At 40.4% G+C, this 23365-nt stretch overlaps 1 protein-coding gene and 1 long non-coding RNA gene across 5 annotated transcripts in view; one reads left to right on the top strand and one right to left on the bottom strand.

Annotated features, from left to right (window-relative positions):
• Positions 1-13003, bottom strand: part of TGFBR3 (transforming growth factor beta receptor 3) — a 125326-nt gene extending 112323 nt beyond the window's left edge. For 2 of the 4 annotated variants that reach the window (XM_052801294.1, XM_052801293.1), the window contains exon 1: positions 12748-13003. The gene's annotated coding sequence lies outside the window, so the exon portion shown is untranslated. Of the gene's footprint in view, positions 1-9956; positions 9976-12747 lie in introns of those variants that run through there. The other 2 variants (XM_052801291.1, XM_052801292.1) reach the window with 2 other exon arrangements.
• A 250-nt stretch (positions 13004-13253) lies between these two features.
• LOC128148564 (uncharacterized) lies at positions 13254-21896 on the top strand. Its single transcript, XR_008237320.1, has 3 exons — positions 13254-14869; positions 19246-19319; positions 21285-21896. It is a non-coding gene; the product is annotated as an uncharacterized LOC128148564 (long non-coding RNA).
• Positions 21897-23365: the final 1469 nt, after the last annotated feature.

Genomic DNA, 23365 nt, shown 5'->3' with positions numbered 1-23365 from the left:
GTGTTTTGTTCTCTTCCATGCATTGTCCTTTTTCAAACTGGCCCTGAACGTAGGAATAGAGGTTACTTAATCTAAGAGAAAAAAAATGTTTTGAGAAATAATCAATACCTACTTATATATCATTTGTATAACAACATCAGTTCTGTATAATTTTGCTTATACCATCTTAAAACATATCACTGTTACTAAGGTTGAATGTTTCATCACTTACAGGTTCTCTGGCACAAACTATTCTCTTCACTGGTTGCTAGGATCAATACATTTAAAAAAACACTGGGTGAGACTACAACACTACCACACAACATGACTGAGGTAACAAGACACTGCAATGAATTTCTATCATTAATAGCAAGACAAAAACCACAGCCTCATAAAGCAGTCCACCCTAAAACCCCAAACAAGCATGATTTACCTAAAGATTTCTTCCATGACATTTTGTAGAAGATGGGTTCTTCTTCAAGAAAAGAAGTTCTGGAGAAGGATGAACACACACACAAAACCAATGCTAGAGACAGCTCAAAACAGGAAAACTTCAGAAAATGACGGCTTCCTTGGGCAATTTACAAGGCTTGTAAAAATTATTCATCCTGAACCTACTGGAAGCATTCAATGAGTTCCTAGGTATCTCTCATCTCCCCCTGGAGTCTAAGGTTATATAGCTAAACCCTCAAATCCATGAGGGATACTGAACTTTATGGTAAATTAAGGCCAACCTTTATTAAACAGAAATAATAAACTGTTGACGAGAGTGTTGGACAATTCTTTAACACAGAAGTTTTTGAACTTGAAAATCCAAATCAAACAGGTTTAATGCCAAAACAGCAAGCCATAAGGAATTTATGACAGATATTGAACATCATTTGGGAAGTCAAACGTAAGCTGGAATAATTTGTTGCTATGTCTCTAGATGAAAAGAAACCTAAATTTACTGAGTGAGAGTATTTAGTTGCTAACTCAATTTTTAAATGCTGCCACAAAGAAAAATTATCAAATACAGCAAATCATGAGGTTTATAGCTAACACTGGCTAGAAAAGACCATCATAATGTCCTGCAAGATGTCTTATGTGCAAACAGGCAATGAATAAGCATTCTGACACTTGAGTTCCTGACATACAACCATTTCATCAACAAGAAAGAACAAAAGAGAAACCAGAAAAAGAGCAACTACAAGCACATACACTCAGTAATATACTAAACAGGAAAACACAAGACATTACTTAGATCACTCTTCCATCAGCACAAACTCTCATTCTTCAGTGACATTTTTATAAGGCACACAGTTGTGCAGAAATAGGGAGCACAGGGAAAGAACTGGAGATAAAGTGATGCTGCTAAGAGCAGCTGAGAATCCCATTCTGTGCCAACCACCTAAGTATGTTAAAAGGCCAAGTTTCGATTCAACTTTGATTTGGGAAAGATTATTTAAAAGGGAGAAAGAATACATACATATTTCCATCTGTACCTACCACAACCCACTGGCCAATAACATCTACAAGGTATAACTCGGAGCACACACTATACGATCACAAAGCCCTAGGCTTCTACTCCAATTCTGCCAGCTCGTGAAGGGTGACTACTGGAGACAAAAATGAAAATTTGGAAGAGCTTTCTAAAGAAAAGGCTCACTTGCTTGAAGATATGCATTCACAAACTTAAAAAGGAGGGCAAATTTCAAATCTTGAAAGACATTGTGAAAAGGTGACAAACTGACAGAGAGTTTCATGAATTTAGGATGGATGATATCCAAACTGCCAGCTACACAGCAGCAATTCAAGTCAAAAAGCACAGACAAAATTTCTACTAATAATTCATTTAACGATAAACCTACTAAGCAGGCAATTTGTCAGTATTTTGGAAAACCTGATCATCCTCACCTGTGACAGAAGTCAGCAATGAAGCTGCTACTATCTGACCATTTGACAGTGCCAAGGAGAAATTAATATGAAAATAGGTGAGAAAAATTCAGCTGTGGTGCAAAACATGCCAGATTCTGCTTCAGTGTGAAACCTGCTGTCACTAGAAGAACATGCGAAACCTGAAAACTAGGAAAAGTTGAGGCAGTCCACAGAATAGCAGGATGTTTCCTTTGAAATAAGAGAAGAAAGCTGTGCAAAGGGATTGGGAACCTAAACTATTTATCCAAAAAGTAAACAAAACTGCTAGTCAATTTGAGATTCAAAAGAAATTTCCAAGAGAATCTTCTTTTCCTTTGGGGTATATCTGGGTAGCTATTTTTGTAACTGAGGTCATGAAAGGGCATATTAAAAGTATAACCAAAAAATCCCAACGAGGAAGAGAAGATGACATGAGAGCTTCGGGTTTACTAAACATAGTTTTCATGCCAATGCTTTATACTACTACAAGCTGCAAGAAAGGCTGGCAAAAGAGGGCATGTGCAGCCAGAGCCATTGAAGACTAAGAGGCACAGTCTGCTGGGGTCATTTTCACTGAAGTTTGCTGTCACAAAGGCCACTAGTCCCAATAAAAGCGAGTATCTAAAAAGCACAAAAGAGCCTGTTTTGTTGAGAAGTATCATTTTGCAGATGCAATCAGGAATGAGTGCTACTGGGAACATCAGGAAAAATGTTACTACTACTAGATTTTACTAGGTTTGACAGAAGACTGGGGGAGTAGAAGGGGGGAAACATTTTGAAGTACAGGAGGACAAGAGAAGGAGGAAGTATGGGGTTTTAATCTGGTTTAAAGTAGGAGCCTCTAATGTCCATGAGAATTTTAATGCATAAAGCTTAGCTAGAAAACAGTGAAAAATATGATGCTTTTGGACGACACCAGGACACACTGAAGGCTAGCCACAGGACAGATCTCATTGCTACTCTAAGCTTGAGGACAACAAAGGCTCCTTAAACTCAATGGTATTTAAAAGGATCTGACTTTGTTAGAGCCATCAGCAATAAGCACAAAACACAAATCACTTCAGTACACTACTGTTACCTCTCTACCTTTCATTAACCAAAATATTTTTCCTTTGTAAAAATCTGCTACTCCTCTTCCTCAGAATTCCAGTCTTTTGTGGATTTTTTTAAAGCTATCCTTCAAACTAGAAAGTTACCTTTAATACTACAACATGACCAAAGAATTCAGAAGTTAGAAGTATGCTGCTTACTCTTAAAAAAACACCTTTCCACTAAGGATTTCCCAGACCTCACTGACAGGAGTCACCAGGATGAAAGGCTCTGTGGTCTATGGATTGTCTATGGCTTGTTACTAAGAAATCACATTCTGTGCTGTTCTGCTGCCAGCAGAAAGGTATCCACCCCCATGCCTGCTTACTGCTCTCCAAAATGGGGACAGGACTCTGCTCTGAAGTGCTTGAAGAACTACACATGAAAATGACCAAGTATAAGCCCTAGGATTAAGGTCTGTCTTCAGAACATTTGAGCACCTTTCTACGCAGCTTGTTTCTGTACTTCTAGCAAAATACCTATTACATATTATTCTTCTTGAGATCAGTGGTCTCATTAGCTTCAATTTTTACCCACTTTTCTTCTCCTGGTAAATTTATTTTTGCCTACTTTTTCAAAACTTCTCTGCACAGTCCAACCAAGCAATATATATGCCTGCAGGTGGCCACAGCCACAGATTTAGGGATGTTTCTGTTTCCTATTAAAGGCTTCTATAGCATAGGAATTTGCCACATTTATTGCTGAATTGGGTTCTTATTGCTTTATATTCCCCTTTTATTTCTGTTCCCTTAAGCCTTTTCCCCAATAGTCACCATCTGTTTCTTTAATCACCACCTACCTTTCCCATACAAGTTCTTCCCTTCCCTTAACTCTATCCTCCTCGTTGTCTAACCTTTTCCTTTACTGCCTGAAGAATAACTTCCACTTCCTCTCCTCCTTATCAACATGGACTCTGGTAATTCCCTTCTCTTTCCATGCACGGTGCCAGAGGTTGCACAGCTCTCTACGACACTGCTAACAGACGCTTCTCTACCAAAGCAAGCCAAAAATCCTCCTCCTCCTGTAAGTCACATCACAAGTCCCACTGAAGTGAATGGGGATACTTGAGCAAAGCCAACAGGATCTGTCCCTTTGTGTTGTTTTGCCATAGCAACGTGAACCCAAGTTTCTAGGCCATCCAAGGTGGCCTTCACAGCCAAAGCTTTTTGTTTGTCTGTTTTATGCATGGCAACCATTTAACTCATTTAACCAGTTTTTCTCCCATTTGTCCATGTTGGTTCCCTATGTGGATGCACTGAATACATGCATTCCACACGTAAGTAAAAAAGGCAATCATTTGTAATCAAGGACACCCAAGCTCAATAAAAAAAAAAAAAATACCAGAAATGGATAACTACGTGAGCAGTTCTATAAACTTAGAACAATTTTTGAAAGTTTATTTATAACCCCACTGCTATTAAATATGCATTTTGTCATCTAAGAAAAAAGAAATATGCTATTTATCCTCTGTCAATTCTGCGTGATTTGCACACGTACAGGTCAAAAAGCTGACTAATAGGGTTAGCAAATATTGATGTGGAATTGAAAATTTGTATGTATTTTTTTAATGCCTATGTCCAAGGCATATACATGAAGTTCCACCATTCAGAACTCAAAATAGTAACTTATTCATAAACTATTAAGGGGACACATTCTGGTTTAGAAACAACAAATTGGTTTCATTTTCAGGGAATATATCAACAGTAATAAAACTAAAAATCCTGACGTATCAAAAGCCCAGGGAAAAAGTAACTCTGATGTCCTGCAGTTCACATGCTGCTGTGCTTGTAATGGGACATTTCAACAAGTCACAGTTAAAGGCTATGGGAACTGGACAAGTGCCAATGGAAGATGTTTTATGCCATTTAGCAGTTGTGCCCCTCTATACCATGTGATTTTTGTTTTAACATTTTGTTTATTTATTTTCTTCTTAATGTATTACAATGTAGCCTGTCAAATTACAGGAAGCCACAAAATACACACAAATGAGTCCATAAAAGATGTGAAATCACTCCACCTTTTTAGTAACAGTTTACTCAGGTTGGTTTTGTTACCTGGTACGTATTTTGCCCACAGCTGGCACAAAGCTCTGGTGTGGATGAGAGTGTCTATTCTCAGTATCATTTCATAACCAACTTTCCCTTCAGCTTCCTAATGTTGGGGTTTTTTTTTAATCACCTGACGTGAATTGCTGTGAGTTTAGATCAGAAAAATAAAGTCATGACACCAGACACTGTGGAAGTTTCAGCTGAATAATCATTGCACAATATAGCACAAAAGTAAGAGACGGTTTACAGGCACAGGGTAAAAATCATACTGTTGTATGTTCCCAGGACTTCCCTTCCCCCGAACACAGGGAGGTATGCAGCTGAATCTTTATAGGCTGAGGGACAAGGTTTTGCTTACCAAGTGTAAACAAGAGAATAGCCTCTTACAGGATCAGGATGTAGGAGGGTTTCAATAGGTGGAAGGGAAGGAAGTGCATTCGGGAGTCTTTTAGTGGAAGGAGTACACAAGACTCTTCCACGGGGAGGAGACTGGAACAGATTCCTTTTTGACAACAGCAGAAATTCCTAGAGGTTACCAAATCTCTACAGAAGGGAGCGCACGTGGCACTGAAGACACAGTTTAACAAAGACAGCCTACATGCAACTTGAGTACCAAATCAGAACTTTTCTACTTTAACGTAGAGCCCTCAGGGACATCCTACATCAGAGCATCTCTAAAGGGAACGGAGAAAACAAGGTGTTGGGATGCTGTACAGTTCTTAAACTGTAACGGCTCGAGCAATCTGCAATCTAGTACTAGCTTCTGCCACATATTTTCTGTGCAACTTGCAGTTAGTCTATTCTTTCACAAGCGAAAAAGTCATAACAGGACCTCAACATGGCCATAGCAATCCCCCCATAACACCTACCTAGAAAGACAACACTACTTTAGGCAGTTCTGTTTCCATCTTCTAGTTAGAAGATGGATGAAAAAAATCTCACTGCTCGTATCAGGGAATACCAGTGGCACAATTATATGGCATCTTCCTGATGAACATTCAGGTAGCAGGAAGAGGAAAAAAGCAGAGGCTTCTAGAAACGTACATACATAGACTAAGTTAAAGTTTTCATGGCAGCCCAAGAAATCTATAAGTCTCAAATCTACATTTAAATAAAACACAGGTTCCCAATGAACTCAACCAGTAATATCTCACCAAAACTAACAGGGACCAGGCTCATATTTTTTTAAATGGGACTTGCTGCTTCTGAAAAGTTTACCTGGAAACAAAAACATTTCTAGTGCACAGGAATCTTCAGGCTGAACAAGATCATAAATTGCATGAAACAAATCTCTACAACTTTCCCTCCTCAGAGTTAAATTTCTTTGGCCTAATTACTTTATTTTTTTTTAATGGTTTCTAATTGGAAACAGAATAGGTTTCCTGGCACTGGACTATCTTACTCTTCATAAACACGGTAGCAGCCAACAACCTCACACAAATTTCATTTATCTTAAGTTTTACTTGGCTCAGTTTCTAATTGCACACCTAAACTAAACAGATAACAGCTCTAATGTACCTATCAAGACAGATATAACCCTAGGGAAGGCACCTCCTTGTGGAGAAGGAACCACAGCAGGATGGAAAGTTACCAACAACTCAGCAAGACTTCTTCCACTCAGGGTAAGAGATTTCAGCAAATTATGCTGTCAATGAATCCTTGGTGCTGTTATTTTTTCAAGACTAAACTGCAAAACCCTAAAACCGTATCTAGAAATATTGTAGCTGGAACCTTTCTACCAGGAAAAAAGCTAAATCAGTCTCTGTTGGATTTAAAATCTTGAAGTGACCTCTATACGTTTAGAAAAGTGGTTTTGAAACCAAGCCTATAAATACCTGAAATTCTCTGGGTTAATCGTGAGAAACCCACAAGGGGTAATAATGAAAAGGAAGACTATGGCATTAAGCATAAATTCACCACATAAGGATGCAATTCTCTTTGCAGGAGGGAAAAAACAAACAAACAAACAAACAAAAAGGTGGTCAGCAAATTGAACAGGATTGAAAATCTGCGTTTCCCATTACAGGGGAATTGGACGAGGTGATACAAATCAGCCCTCCCCACTGCCACTAGCCGTAAGATACTACAAGATGTAAATTAATAGGTTAGAATATTAACTACTAGGTACTTTAATCACATGCATTATCAAAACCACATTTTGGAAAAAACAACAACAAAAAACAAAAGAAGTGTGTATTGAATTTTGCTCTCTAGAATAAGGCCTACTCTAGAAAACAGGTAGATTAATAGATTATTTCTTTAGGTTGCTAAACAAGAACACAAGATAAACACATTTATCAAAAGTTAGCTGTTAGCCACTAAATTTTCAGATGCACATCTGTAAGATAGGAAACTTCTCCCACACAAACAAGGAAGACCTTAAAGTGCCACACAGTTAAAAGAATGAGTCAAAAGGAGCTTCCCTTTGCGTAGTAGTCTACCCTCTCCCTAGCTGTCTGCCAAATAACCAGTGTAATTTAATTTGTTGGGCAGAGAAACACATTCAGGTCAAGGCAAAACTTTTTTCATAAAAATCATCATTTATAAGCACTGTGATGAGGATTTGTTTCAATCAAGATACGCATCACTGGCACGTTCCACTCGGAATGGAGATATACTCCCATATAATTTTCCAGAAGGAAATCACTATACCTCATCGCTGGAGTGAACCAAACCACCAGATCTACAAGCATTCAGAAACACTGGTCATTTTAAACACTGGAGGGAGGAACTAATCCATCACATAGCACAAGCTGTACATACTGGAGTGACTTGGTCCATTCGCGTAATAAAAGAAGACCCATCTTTTCAAATACCACAATAGCTGTTTTGTAAATCAAAACAGAATTTTGCTTCACTCAGAGCATTACCAAAAACAAAGTATTCCACTGATGATAAAATACTACCATAGTTCTCAATCACGTTGTGTCAAATGTGGCTATAGTCTATAAATTACTTCTATAAATCTAAGACAAAAGAGGACGTACCTTCGATCCACCTTAAGCTTCTTGGCAAAGAAATATATGTATTCAGCAGATCTATACTATACAGTAAGCTCACTGGATACTTTGGGATTTTTTTTATTGTTCCTAACTCACACAATCAACCTACACTGATTTCCAACAGAATATGCCTATGCTTACAAAGGAAATCAGAGTGTGAGTGAATTGCCATTCTTTTCCAGTATCATTAACAATACCTTATGTATCATCACTGCCTTCTGTGCAGAAAAACAACCGATACATGTTAGCTCTATAATTAACCTGTTTCAGACCCATGACCTCTAGGTAAGCTATTCTCCTGCAATCTAAACAGGTCTCTTGCAAGGTCACAACTAAACTTATTTGAAAGAGGGGCCCTTTCTAGCTGACTCCCAAAATCTTACAACATCTTGCAACAGAGGGCGGGGGGGGGGGGGGGGGGGGGGGAATCTGAACTTGGCCAACTAGTGTATTGAAATTAGGCAGACTATTAAAGAGAAGTGCTAAATATAACAGAATTAAATTTGTTAATAATAAACAGATATAGCTCATTTTAAGTACTATCCACAGAATGAATATGAAATAATGATTTTCACATTTTCCTTAATAAATCCATTTTTCATTATAAATACATCATAAACTAGCATATTTTGCCAGACATAATTATTTGTAAGCAGTAAATTCAACAATATAACACTTACAATGCAATATATAAAATGTTCTCTGCTGAACCTGACAAATCTGACTATTTAGATACTCAAGGTCATAAAGGATGTTCTTTTAAAAACAAAACCTATTTTGCCAGAGTGGAAATAAAAAATATGCTCTATATACAAGGTAGCAGCTTTAAACTCCCTCTTTCACTGATTTCCAGAGATGTGCAAATCTGTTTCATTTTGGCTACCACAGAGTTAATTGTTGCTGTAATAGCACAAGAAATGCTGCTCTATTGGATGACTGCCAGCACATAAAAATGCGAATCCACAGTTATGGATAAAGCAATTCCATTTGCACTACTTCTTTGCTAGTACGTTTTTATGGCAAAACATGCTTCTATTCATGAAGTGGCTAGAAACTAGCACACCACTGTTAATCACCACAAATATTACTGCTATAGAAGTAATGCCTATTTATAATACCCAAATATTTTGTGGAACTAGATCAAAAGTAATGTGATTGCAAAGATATTTGCAATCTGTATCCAACAGAGAATTTTCTGAGATCTATATAAATTGCCCAAGACTTGGTAATTTGTCTTAAATGTTAACAGAATATTATTGGAGATATCAAACAAAAGAATTTTAAGACAAATTAGGCAAGGCTTTAGTGCTATTTTCAAATAACATTAAAAAACAGAAATCTCACTTTGACTTTACAAACTAGGTACCTCAGCATCTCAGAGAACCATATAGGGGAGAAAGTTTTGTGATTCCACAAAAATGATGGAAGAGGGAGATTGTCAATGGAACTTAACATGCACCATTTTGTACCTTCACTATCTGGCAATGTCAGATAACGGTCTTAGAAAAGAATGCATGGCCATTGGAATACACGTATACCTGGTCACTGAAACAATGGGAAGAAAATTCATATTCATTTAATACCTTGGTATGCAGTCAGTGCCATTCCAGAACCAGAGGAGCTTCCTTTAAACCTGACCTGGGACTGTTGATTTCAACTGAACTATATTTTGTCTCCACTTGCTCCAAGACTTAATGCTAGGAGAATATACAACTGTTATCACTCACAAGTAGCAAATCAGTTACTCCGTGGCAAATGCTCCCAGGCATGTTTTTACCCCACCATCAGTGAAAGACAGCTTAACCCCAAGTATAAGCAGCAAGATATCTCACATTTACTGCAGGGTAAGAGTCCATTCCCTGGCTCTTACTGGAGAATAGCTGACATGCTGCAAATTCCCATTCTTCACTTAGCATTCAGCAATCTGTTCATATACCCATACCTTTAAGTATTTGCCATTTGGCTGCATCAGACTTCACAGACTAGAAAGCAATATGGATCAGTTCATGTCATCCAGATAACCTTCTCTGGCAACAGCCTTTACATTCAGCATTCCTGGCACAAAAGATGTAGTCAATTGTTACGCCAATACGAATCAAAAAGAAAAATCTTATTGATCTGTGCTGGGAGCGTCAGTTGATCTTTACAAAAATAAGCTAGTAATGACTTCTTAAAACCTAAGAGAATATCTAAAAATAATCTCTCTTATGAAAACCCTAAATACTAGGAATAGTTTCTTGTGAGAATACAATTTTTTTGCAACTCACCTTTAGCTCTCAAGATTTCTACATAAAATCATAACTTTGATTCAGTAATAGTTTTACCATAAAAATATTTTGTCTAGCTCATTATCTAACACTTTATAGGATTACTCAAAATATCATTTCTTGGGTTTAATTAATTCACCTCAAACATCTTCAAAGAGAAATTTCACTTAAATAAACCTCAAATGTTTTTTCAAGTTCAGTTCTGGCTCACATGACAAAAATTCCATTCAGAAGAGTGGGAGACATGCCTGCTAGAGCAAACTAATGAACAAGCATTCAAAAATAACGTGTTTATTCCAATGTATGGCTGTGAGGGTTTTTTTCAAGTAAATTGACATTCATCTTCTAAAGAAACACTATCAAAAGTATAGGCCCAAAGTTTTAACAAATTGCAACTGTGCTAGGAAGAGAGACTTCATAGAAAGTTTTGTGTTCCCCCTGCTGGTTTAGCAATTAACTTCAAAACACTGTTCCTAGAGGTAGGCATCAAGATGCTGGGGTCTTAAAAGATGTTTTGCATGCCAGAGAATAAAAATTTAAACTTACTTTTTAAAAGAAATCACATCCATGGTAGATATCATTTAGATGCTCTGACTAAATGAGGCTCAGGACACACAAAACGTGTATCAGAATCAATGACCAAACAAGACCTCCCCGAAGAGAGAAGGCACAGTAGAAGAGAAAAATCTGAAGTGTCACTTTAAACTTAACAAGGTTGGACTATAGCAAACAATTGGGGGAAGCAAGTTTCAGAGTAAAGGACTCTTCACTGAAGGAAGCCAACAACCTGCCCCCCCTCCAACACCCGTCCCTCCCTTCCTCCCCCAGCTAGCCGGGAATGCCGAGCACCGGCGGCAGCAGTTGGTGTCGGCCCAGGTCTGCCTCCTAACAAGAGCAGCTCCTCCTCAGCTAGAATTCAAGCCCTGTAAGCTTTCATGGGTTAAACTGGAGCTCTTCAAACGAACAAGCATCTTCCATTAACATTTTGCTAACACTCTTGTTAGAAATACTTTGACAGGACACCTGTGCAGGGCTAATTAAAACACAGCTACCAACTCATGTTGTCCCTGGCATCCATGGAAAAAACACAGACTGTAAGGGAAATAAAGTATTCCTAGCAAGTGATAAACAAATAGCTTTTGTCTTTGGAAGAAGTTGTATTTACAGATGTAGTTTTAAAGCCTTCCACGTGTGAGACTATGATAGCAACAGTGCTCCAGGTCACTATGAGCCAAACCTAATAGTAGAGCAGGTGGCTCTCTTACTTTGGGTTTTCTCCCCAGAGGAGGTCTCCTATCAGCCTGCTTGGCCTCATCCAAAAAAAGTAAATAAATACTTAGTTTGGGGTAAATACAGACCCAACCAGGAAAATTTCTTTCTTAGAACAAAACCATGGCAATTGTTCATCCAAGTCTCTCTCTAACTGGTTACAAACCCTGTCAAGAAGTTTCTGTCAGAACTGGACTGGGCTGATAACCGTACCTTTGAGAAGGAAATAATAAATGATGGCAATTAAATTATAACAGCTAGAGCTTAACACAACTGAGATAAGTAGATTTACATCTGGTTACATCCACAGCAAGTGGAAAAGGCGTAACCACACACGCAGCTACACCTGAAGTCCTTTCTTTTGAAAAAGACAAGAAGTATCATCTCCCATACTGTTTGACTTCAATGACAATAACTTTGGAACTACAAGTGCATCCGAAACTGGGGAAAGTTGAAAAAGTTACTTAATTTACATCTAACTTTAACGGCATATTATTGTTATTGCTAGGAGAGACGAACTCAGAAGGCTGCAGCCCGTCGACTCCAGTACATTCCCTGCAAAACATGCAAGGGTAAATCCCACAGGTCAACAACTCCTCAGTGAAACTGTAACAAAGTGACATGATAGGGGCCTCTGTGTTTTTCTCGCGTACACTGAATTTACGCTCTGCTAGTATACAACTAAGTTCCCAGCTGGCCTCATTAAGGGTACGATGACCCCCATAGGCACAGCAGCGCTAGCATCTGTAAAGGATTTCGCTCGGTGCCCGTGAGGAACTCGCCCAGCAGGTACCAGCCGGCCTGGCGCAAATGATTTTCCTTGGGACACCTGCAGCTTCTACCCGCCGGAAGCCCACCTCACGCCTCTCCACTTAATTCTCGCACGGAGCCTGCACATTTGCACGGTCCGGACCGGCGAGCCGCTGCCAGCGCGCCTCACCGCCCACGCGCGGACACTGCCCGTCCCACCCCCTCGCAGGTCCCGCACCCCTGAGCCCGGCAGCTCCGCGGAGGCCGGCGGCCCACCCCCCCGGGGACCCTGCCCCCGCTCAGCCCCGCGCAGGCTGACGCGCCGCGGGGCGCACACCCCGCGACCGCCCCAACGGCCGGCGCGTCCCCGTGGGGCGCCCGGCGCCTCCGCCCGGCCCGGCCCGGGCCGCCCGCCGACGGGGCGGGGGTCGCGGCCGCCGCACCTACCCGGCAGGAGGTCTGTCCACGCCGCGTCCCGCGGGGGCAGGCGCGCAGCAGCGCGGCTACGCCATGGGCACCGCGGCGCCGGCCGGACGGGAGGGGACGGGAGGGGAGGGAGGGCAGCCCTCGGCGAGGCCGCCCAGCGCCGGCCACTACTGCCCGGCCCGCGGTGCGCGGGAGGAGGAGGCGCGCAGCCGCCCGCCCGGCCCCCAGCCCGCGAGTAACCCCATGGCGCGGCAGCGCCGCGCACACGGCGGGGCGGGGCGGGCGGGCGGCGGGCGGCGCCGCGCCACCATTGGGCGCGGGGCGGGGACGGCGCCGTGACGGCCGGCCGCGCCCGCCCCTCGCTCCCGCCGCCGCCGCCGCGCGCGGCCCGGGCCCCGCGCGCCCCCGGCCCGCACCTGAGCACCCCCAGCGCCACGATCCCCGGTCGGCCCGGTCACGAACGGAGACGGGTCGCGCCCCGCGCGGCTCAAACCCCCACAGCCGCGAATGGGGGCCAGGGGGCACAACGGCGATAGACCCCGCACGCGGCACCGCCGGAGAGCGGCACCCTCCCCGGCCTTCATTAGCGACCGCTTTAAATGCTCTGCGTTGGGAAATACGTTAAGCGGTTGGCGTATCACGCCCGCTAATTCCGTTTGGACGCGTACGCGATACCGGGCGCTAAACGTAGCAGGCGGTATGAACTAGCAGCTCTGCGCCTACGCAGTCCGAGGGCAGGGTCCCCCCGAGCGGATGTCGAAGACCTCCCGAGCCCCGTTCGGCTGCCAGCGCGGTCGCTGCAGCCGCCCCGGGAGGGAGCGAGGCCGGGGCCGCCCCCTCAGCGCAGCGACCGCAGCGCGCTTTCTTGGGAAGCGCGGTAATGGCATCTGAACGCCGAAGTCTAAGTGAGTTTCGGTCAACGCCGCACGGTTGACACCGTGTACGCTGAGCAAAATAGTCCAGACCAGGCAGCGTTTGCCACTTCACGGTAGAAGATAACAGAAGGTGTCGTTCAGTACAGAACACGCTTTTAAGCTTGTCAAAACTCCCATTTTCAGCAATGTCAAGACTATTGAATTTTGGAGCAAACTGTCATTGAGGGAGCCGCATCGTGGGTGAGGAGGCCTTTCCACCCATGGCTCAGCTCGACAGTAATTTTCTCCTTCAGCAAGGATGAGCTGAGAATTAGTTTCCAACGCAGTATCTTAAGACAACAAGGACGGGTTTGTGCTGCTCTACTGTTCTCATCACCTATACATCCTTTAGAAGTCATGGTAATTCTTAGCACTACTGGCACTTTGCAAAACATTAATACAGCAAAGCTCCCATTGCAAAATTGAGCCCTAATCCTATTATTATCCAAATAAGCAAATATTCCTGTATAGGTGTGGAGACCATGCAGAGATACAGAGAAATGCAGAGGAGCTTCACAATGTTTCAACAAAATTTTACTAGTTTAATCTGCTTTCTTATTGGGGGCAAGGGAGGTGGGGTGGGTGGTCAATTGTTTTATAGCACTGTTTGACTTCATTAACCATCAGGCTGTTTGTCCCCAAATTGTCAATGAATGCCGAGTTCTTACATCTACCCAAGAGGTCTGTTAAGAGAGTTCAGATGCAATTTTAGCCACTCTTGAAATGCCGATTTGCAACCTGGAATAATCCATTGCCACTTACACTTAATTTTGAGCTCCACCTATTTGGACAAGTCTTACTCGTACAGTTCTGCTGCACATACCATACATCAGTAAATGGCTGGGTCCTGGGAAGTGCTGAGCACCCCCAAAGACTAGGCCTCAAAACTTCTACGTTATCTATATATGAGACCTCTAGCAAGCAAATCAAAGGTTGCTATATAATAAGCATTTAGTCTGCATTAAATATTTTCGTGAACAGCCTTATAAAACCTGCAGAAACAAGTAAAATACAAGTTCAGACTGCTTGTTGGCAGCCTAAGCTCACTTACACAATTTTTTATTTATTTTTAGTGTTTGAAAAGTTGCACATGTTGGAGCATGACATACTCCTCTCTTATCACTCTCAGTCTATATGTAGGATGTAAAATCTTCGCAAGAGAGATGTGGAGGTGGGGGAAGTCCCTTCAACAAAGAAGAAAATTAATATTCTACAGCACTAAATGCAACGTATGTATTTCAGTGCATATTGTGTGTCTACTATATTTCCGCTAGCTGAAATTCCAGAGCGCTGATTAAAAATGGGATTGAAACTTCAGCAAACCAATTATTTTTAAATACTCTTTCAGGTCCCAATCCCTCAAAGATTAAATTAAACAGATTAGGTTCACTCAAATGAGCAGCTATGAAAGCTCTTCAAGTTTGTGAAGCCAAATGTGTGTACAAGTCTTGGCAAAATCAAATTCTTTGTACATAGGTCTGGCCCCAGCCAAATTATTTTCACCATTTTCACTGATGTTGGTTAAGAACTGATTCTTGTCCTTGGAGCCAACTCTTTTAGGTACTGAGCATCCTTGACCATAGTTCAGACTTTACACTATTTCCCCTGGTGTCTGAAAAAGTTCAAGACTTTCCAAGACATGCTCAAGACTGATTTTTACTTATAAACTAATATGTAACTCAGATGAGAGTTGATGTATATGAAGTTCATGTATATGAAGACATGAAAAATTGCCACATAAAAGTACAACTAGGTGCATGTCACCCAGGAACATAATGTTATACAGTTGGCTTTGGGAATTTTTTTCTTTTTTTTTTACATTTCATGGCAGAATAAACAGAAAACACCTCATTTCCTATTAAAACCAAGGAAAATTCCAGTAATCTTAGCTGTAGTGTTCAATCTTTGCAGCTGTAGAATAAAATTATATACATAATTTACATTTTTACTTACTTTTTAAGTATTTGCTGATCTAGGGATTAACTTCTTGTCCAGGGCAGGATTATTTCACTTAGCAGGCATTGGCCCAACCCAGCAATTTAATGTATTATCCTCACTAAGATGTATGAAAGCTGTGACAGTTCACTTTTGCAAGAGGTTTAGAGGTTTTCAGAGTGCTACAGAATTAAGCCTAAGTAAATGTCAATTCTCATCTTACAAAATATGAACCAAGTTAAAACTATTAACATCACTTGGCAGTTTTAATTTCTTTTTTTTTTCCTCCTTTCCTTTTTTTTTCTTAAACAGCATCAATTCTGAGTCATTAGCACCAACGCTTTTACACATGGCACAGGCCCATGAAATTCAGTAGGGATACTTCTGTGGATAACTACTCATTTACTAGTCACACAAAATTAAGGGCCAGCTGCAATTACTAACTTCACATTATGGTCATAAAGCTGTAACCTGCACTGAAGAGTCAGCTGAGTTCACATCACCCAAGCCAGAAGCAGTATCAATCCACTAAAATGGCATCCAACCTGAACTAACTAATCCTTCCCAGGGACAGGGCATATTAATTTGGATACCATTCTATAATCATAGAATCATCGAATAGTTTGGGTTGGAAGGGACCTTTAAAAGTCATCTAGTCCAACCCCCCTGCAATGAGCAGGGACATCTTCAACCACATCTTCAACCCCGTCCAACCTGACCTTGAACACTTCCAGGGATGGGGCATCTACCACCTCTCTGGGCAACCTGTTCCAGTGTTTCACTACCCTCATGGTAAAAAAATTTCTTCCTCATGTCTAGTCTGAATCTACCCTCTTTTAGTTTAAAACCATTACCCCTTGTCCTATCGCTACAGGCCCTGCTAAAAAGTTTGGCCCCATCTTTCTTATAAGCCCCCTTTAAGTATTGAAAGGCTGCAATAAGCTCTCCCCAGAGCCTCCTCTTGTCCAGTCTGAACAACCCCAACTCTCACCCTTTCTTCTTATTATTTTAGATCTTTACAGTAATGAGCGGCATACATATACCTGACTTCATCAGCCCTAAGCCAAAGGTCTTCACATCATGCTCTGTTATAAGGTACAGACACATCCCATGTTACTCTGGGTTTATGCGAGCCCAACAGCCTTGGCATCAGCCACATTCTTGAGTGCCCAACATACCAGATATCCACTAAGGAGCTCAGCTTAGCACGTTTACCACTGATTCAACAAAAAACTTCAAGCACATAATTTTAAGCAGACACTACTGAAGATCACATAGCGTTATTTATAGCTAACCAATGCTGTTTTATTGAACCAAAGCCCTAGCGTTCAACTTCTTGTGAAATCAAATTTCACATAAACTAACATATTTTTTTTAATAGATTTGAGTTTAACAGCAGAATTAAAGTTCACTTGTTCTCAAAACCTTACCATACTAAAAACATTATTGCCTGGGTAATTTCCACAGTTTTAAGAAACACAGAATCCTCTCTGCCTTCTGTAATGATGCTAGACTGGGGCCTTGGGACTAAACATGGAGCTAGGGACTACATCCTGTAGTTGGTATGGCATTGAATATACGTCCTGCTAATGAACATATTCTTACGATGAACCCGCTGCCACAAGTACAAGTGGGCTTTAAATAGTTACTGCAGGATGTAGGCATCTGATGATCACTTGCCTATTTATAGCACTATTTAAAAGTACTTCACCCACCAAAAGAAATGGAGGGTACAATAGCTCTACAAAATGTTTACTCTCAAATTGACTTGGAGACTCTAATCCTGAAAGCACAGACTTCCATAAATGAGCAACTTAGTATGAAAATGTTTTCTTGTCATAAAGTATTTCAAGATCACAGAAATTATTCTCAGACATTAGTAAGGACTAATTCTCACAAAACTCTGTCTTACTTTATACAGTGTCTAGAATCTTTTCAAGGCTAAAAGATTGTCCCACCCACTATAGCATTTAAAAAAAAAAAACAACAACAACAAAAAAACCCCAGAGATAGGAAGGACCACACTGTTCTAGGAACTGCTTGACCGTTTGCTTTTAAATTTACCTATCGTTCTACATTAAGTCAACACAGGTTCTGTAACCCTGGATCCAAAAAACAGGCCAGCAGCCATGCTCTTGAAATACTAGAGAAGCATTGGTAGTTTTGAAAGTCCAGAAGAGAGTAAATATCCCAATTTGCTAAATTTCAAAAAATGAATGGATGAGTAGGCATCTTGCAAGTACATCTTTTACATAAGGCTGGTTTGGAACTGGGATCAAGCACAAGGAGTATGTTTAGATGAGTGCAGTTATTGCCCAGGTCACCCATTCTGTCCCTCTCTGCAGTAAAATGCTATTATTTAAAATTAACTTTGTGTTTTAAGATGAAGTGTTTTATTGTGCAGCTGGAGGCAGGGAAAGGAAAGGCCTAAAAGCCTTAACTGTAGGTTGCTGACTAGGTATGGGTTGTTACGCTGCAATAACTTCATCATTACAGTTATATGACTCTACCCATGCAACCTTTAATAGGAAGGTTCAGTTAATAAAATTAAGCCATTAAAAGCTTCTTAGGAAATAACTCATTAATACAAAATAATGAGGTAAAATTCTACATTCCTTACTGAATGATCCTGCATTCCTTGAACACCTAAAACTTTTGCCAAAGGTAAGTAGATGTTAGTGTTGAACTGTTAGGCTTGTCTACACTTGAAAATTACTTTGGATTGAGGCAGGGAATGAATTTCAAGTGCAGCAGCAAATCTGGAGTAATTCCAAACACAGACAAGTCATATACGACCTGATCCTGGAAGGTACCATGGGTTTTGAACTCAAAACTGATGCTACATATCCAATTCAAATAACACATTCTTAAAGACTTCAGATTAAACAAAGGAAGGAAAAAGACCAAAACCCTCCAGCGTGACTAACCATCCCCTTTGTGCCTCCCATTCTTACCTGCATGCCTTGCACAGGCTCCCCTATACCCAGCACTCCTCTTTTACTGACTCTGATATGCCCCTTACCCTCCTTCCAACATTTTTCTGATAAGATGTTTATAGGCCCTCAACCTAACAAGTGCAAACACAACAGACCAGAAGAGGGAGGAAAGAAAGAGAGACTGTATAAGAGAAGGGAAAAATCAACAAAAGATCAAACAAGAAAAATGTGAAACTAGCATACCTTCACTGCTCAATCACTTCTTTCTGGCTGGATCCCATTTCTCATATTGCATGTTGTCTGTTTAGAGCTCAATCCAAAATCTAATCAAATAGGCAGAAGTTAATAGGTGACTTTAAACTCTTCAGTTCTGGACAATTCTCTTTACGTTTGATCATAACACACCTAGAACTTAGTCATATAAAAATTATTTCATAAATAACATATACACATACTGTCAGATTCAAGCCCACATATTAAATAACTCATATTCACCCCTGTTAATACTTAAATATGGAATTACACATATGACTAAAATTGCACATGTGGTTTGCAGGATCAGGTCCCAAACTGCTGTATTCTGTTTTGAACTTTATACTGCATGGTTGTGGTTTGAAGACCATATTATGGGTGGAATTCTTTGCAGCCAAGATGTAAATATCACAGGCTAAAATCTTCTCGTGTATACAATGGCCTAATTACTTTATTGGGTTTTATTTATATAATATCCACAGGGTGGCAAATGTTTCACTGAAAAACATCACGACAAAGCTGCTGCATAGAGACCCAACAACTTCAGGTAGCAAAGGTAAGTGAAAGAAAGGAATGCAAGACAAAGTAATTGAGCATTGAAGTTTGACACATTGTATTAGTTATGTGGCTTGGATATTTTCTTTTAGCCCTTTTGATCTTTTGTTGATTTCTTTTTTTCTTTTTCCTCCCTTCCCAATCTGATTTGATTGCAAGGACACAATCCACTGGGTCATGACACAGAAATGGAAGGAAATTCAAGTACAGTCTGCCTCACAGATGAAGCAGAGCCAAAAATCAAGCAGCTAGGTACATAGTCATTATCTTTCATAAAGTAAATTTCATCCAGCACAGTAAAAATGCCTGAAATAAGACTGCTTAAGTGATATTTCTGTCCCAAAACAAAATTGGCTAGATGTTCAGAATCTTGCTGTAAGTCCCAGTAAAATTAGAAAATTTCATGTGAATAAAAAAAAAAAAAAAACACAAAACCAAAACCAACACAAAAATAGAAAAAACAACCAACCAAAAAACCAGAAGTTGCACGTCCTTATTTTATATAAAGCTACCATTTTATTATCAGTCTGTTTGCAAAGGGGCTTGAGGATGAGGAGGTCACTAGATGTTTATAAGATGATACAGTATGATATTTTTGGAGCCCAATTTAGGTAATCACTTTTAAAGGGGAACCATAAAATGAGTGTCTCTTTAGTATACAGTTGGTTTCCAAAATTCCTCCCCCACAAGGAAAAGTCACCCATTTAAACCTACTAGCTCTATGAACTTAAATACCAACCTGTGGCAAAATTTCTGGATTTGGGAATCACTGCGTGATGTATCACCCAGGCTCTAATTTATCTCTTGTTTGAACTCCAAAAGTTCGAGGAAGGAATTCTGCACTGCTGCTCTGTGCTCATGTTTAGAACTGCTCCTGGAGAGCACACCTTTATTTTTCTTTTGTAATGGAAATTACCAATACTACTACAAAAGAAATGTGTAAAAGTGTTTAATTTTATACTTTCCTATGTGACTTAGAGTTTAGATCTGGCTGGAATTATGAATTAATGTAAAAGTTTTTCCTTCACATATACTGTGCAGTGTTAACTATTTCAGAGGACATATTCTTTTGTCTTTGTGTATAAGAGTTAGAGTCTTTTTGCAAGCGTTGGATCTCAATTTCATCCCTCCAAGTGATCTGTAATACGTTACATTCCTCATTTTGCTTTAGACTGCTACTGATTAGTGCCTAATGTTGGATATTTGTTTTTCCCATGTGTTAGTTCATCATCCTTGGAATTGCAATAACACATGTGCCAGGGAATATGACCTATCAATCTTAACAGTCCTCCATTAAGTCTGAGTGGAGATATAAGACAAGTGCATACATATAATATTTGAAGGGTTTACGCTTAAATTTGACACATAATTTACTGCTGGAAGACTTTCATGTCATACATTGATTCATAAAGTATCAATTATTTAGTGCAGGTGTGTGTGAATTGCTATCAAAATCCATTCTTTGTTGCCATTCACACATTAAAAAAGCCAAATGCAAGTTTCTTTTTCCTACACAAAAGATCAAGAGAGGTCTTGAGAAAAGAGAGAGAGGAAGAAAAACAACCCAACCTCCTATCTGCTGCTTTACCAAACCTTGAGAGAAAAGATTGGTCTATCCAGGTCTTGGGTCCCTTGATTGCACTAGTGAGAATGGGGCTTGTGGAGAAAGACAATCTTTCAACATAGAAGTCCAAGCAAATAAGCTGAAAGCAGCTGAAAGCACCTTGAAACAAACTGACTGACAACAGCAATCACAGCACAGATCCAAAGACAAAAAATGTGAAAGATCAGTTCACAAGCAGTCCAGAGTATATTCAACTAGCTGTATTTTCATTAATATTCCTCACTAAGGGCCCAAACACAAACCTTGGTAATTCTCACAGCTGCTTCTTGTAACCCACTAACATTCCCTGCCTCGCACAGTTTAACAAAAATTTTATTTATTTCTGAATTATTTGTTCCACAGAACTGACACTGTCAAATATGAAGGTGATAATGAGCTGAAGGACATCAGCAAACGTAGTACATCAGAGCCAGTGCCCCCAATGTTATCACATGGAAATTGCCTAAAAGCAAGGACAATCCAGGCCCTGCTATATCGCAGGGCCAAGAACCTTTTGTACGAAACAGGTTGCTTACACTCGCCACATGTGAGCTGTGCATCTGTGGAGCTATCTGAAGTATATCAGACAGACAACAAAATTCCACACTCAGTGCTGTTGAAAGCCATGGACAAAAAGAAACAATCAAAGGCAAGTTATACTTTTAGCAGAGATCATAAACTTCTGTATCCACATATGAATTTGCTATTCAGGTCTTTCAATTTTGCTGTTGCCTTAAGGATTAATTTTATCTCGAGGACTGGGAGCTCCATCTGCACCAAAAATCTTTTTTCTGAGGTATTTACAGCCTGGAATGGTAGGGTGTCCACCATAGCAATATAGGTCTGCAGGAGGTTTCAAAGCTCATACTGAAAAATGCATGCTTTTCTGAACTAGCCAAAATGTACCTAAAAAATTCAACTTGCATAGGGTGTAACAGACCAAAATTACTATAAAAGAAACGTCATGTGCTTGCATTTTCTTTTTGATACTTCATTTGTTTCATTCAATTGCTCTTGGGGGAGGGGAGGGAGAAAAGAAAAAAAAAACAAAACCCAAAACACAAACCATTTCTACACAACATACTCTTTTTAAAACATGGAAGGATAACATTAACCTACTCTAGAAAACATACTGATCCATCTAAGTACATACAGGCAGAGAAGAAAATCTATAAACCAGAGAGCTCTTTGTTATCTCACAGACAAAGAGAGCACATTTTTTCATGTTACTTAGATATCTACATATGTAGATGATAAAGAAGCAACAGAAGCATAATAGTTAACTATATTTAAAATTGTTCCTAATGTGTGAGCCACAAAACTATCACTATGAGGGTGAGAAAGGCCTCATGCTAAAGAACATTGGCTGGCCTCCATCTGTCTCATCCTGTTTCTCCCATGAAATAGACCAACCACTTTGTTAATGAACAGTAATTAATTCCAGGAGGAACAGGAGATACAAGAACAGATTCCCATAATCATTTTTAAAAAGAACAAGACGTGTTAATGATCAGACTGTGGGTATCTCTCTATTAACAACTAGCGCAGTACAACAGGAAGGGGTCTACAGAACAAAACCGTATGTGTTGAGGGTCTGATGTCTACAATACACACAGTTTATGGGGAGGTTTCCAACCAATTCCAGTATGGACTGCACGTCCATTAGTTGTTGGAGCATGTTAGGTCCTGGGTCACAGTTTAATTTCACTCAGGAGGAATCCCATTTGTGTACTCTGAGACTGCAAACCATCTTGCGAACCAAAGCCCCACACGTGGGAATGACCAGGAGGTTCATTTCCAAAGCCTGCTCCTGATCCAACCTAAAATGCTGAAATAGGCATTTCCTATTATCCCAATACCTCACAGGACACAATTTTAGTCTAACTGCTCTACAGGGACCCACATGGGCCAGAGAAACTTACAGACAAGATACTGCGGGGCACTGACAGCACTAACACTTGCTGCCTGCCAAATAGATGCATCTGATACTATTCTGAGATGTTCACACTCAAAGTGAATTCAAATTCACAAAACATTTTTAGATCTCTGCTTCTAGGGGTTGAAATCTATGCCAATGCAGAGAAACAGCTTTCATGTACTGCTCTGCCCTTCTTCATTCCTGTTTTGACTCCATGTGGCGTCCAGGCTTTGTACTGGCCCTCTGCTGGGGAGAACTTCACTGACTGTCCATGAAGGGATTGTAGAATCCTTCTCCCCAGTCCTCTTTCTCCTCTCAAACAAAACACAAATGACTCTTGCATTACACTTGGAACCTTACGTATCCATACATGTATGTGTGAGGCATATATACCAGAGGAGATACTGTCTTGTGCTTACCTTTATTTCTTAAATGCTTTTACTTCTTCAAGGTAAAAATATTCAACACAGTCCTATTTCATTGTATGGAATGGAATTCAGATCCCTGAAGAGAAAGCAGCTGAATT

This window comes from Harpia harpyja, chromosome 11 (assembly GCF_026419915.1).
Source record: "Harpia harpyja isolate bHarHar1 chromosome 11, bHarHar1 primary haplotype, whole genome shotgun sequence".
NCBI lineage: Eukaryota > Metazoa > Chordata > Aves > Accipitriformes > Accipitridae > Harpia > Harpia harpyja.
The sequence above is the reverse complement of the archived record's forward strand: the minus strand, read 5'-3'. Positions and strand labels throughout refer to the sequence as shown.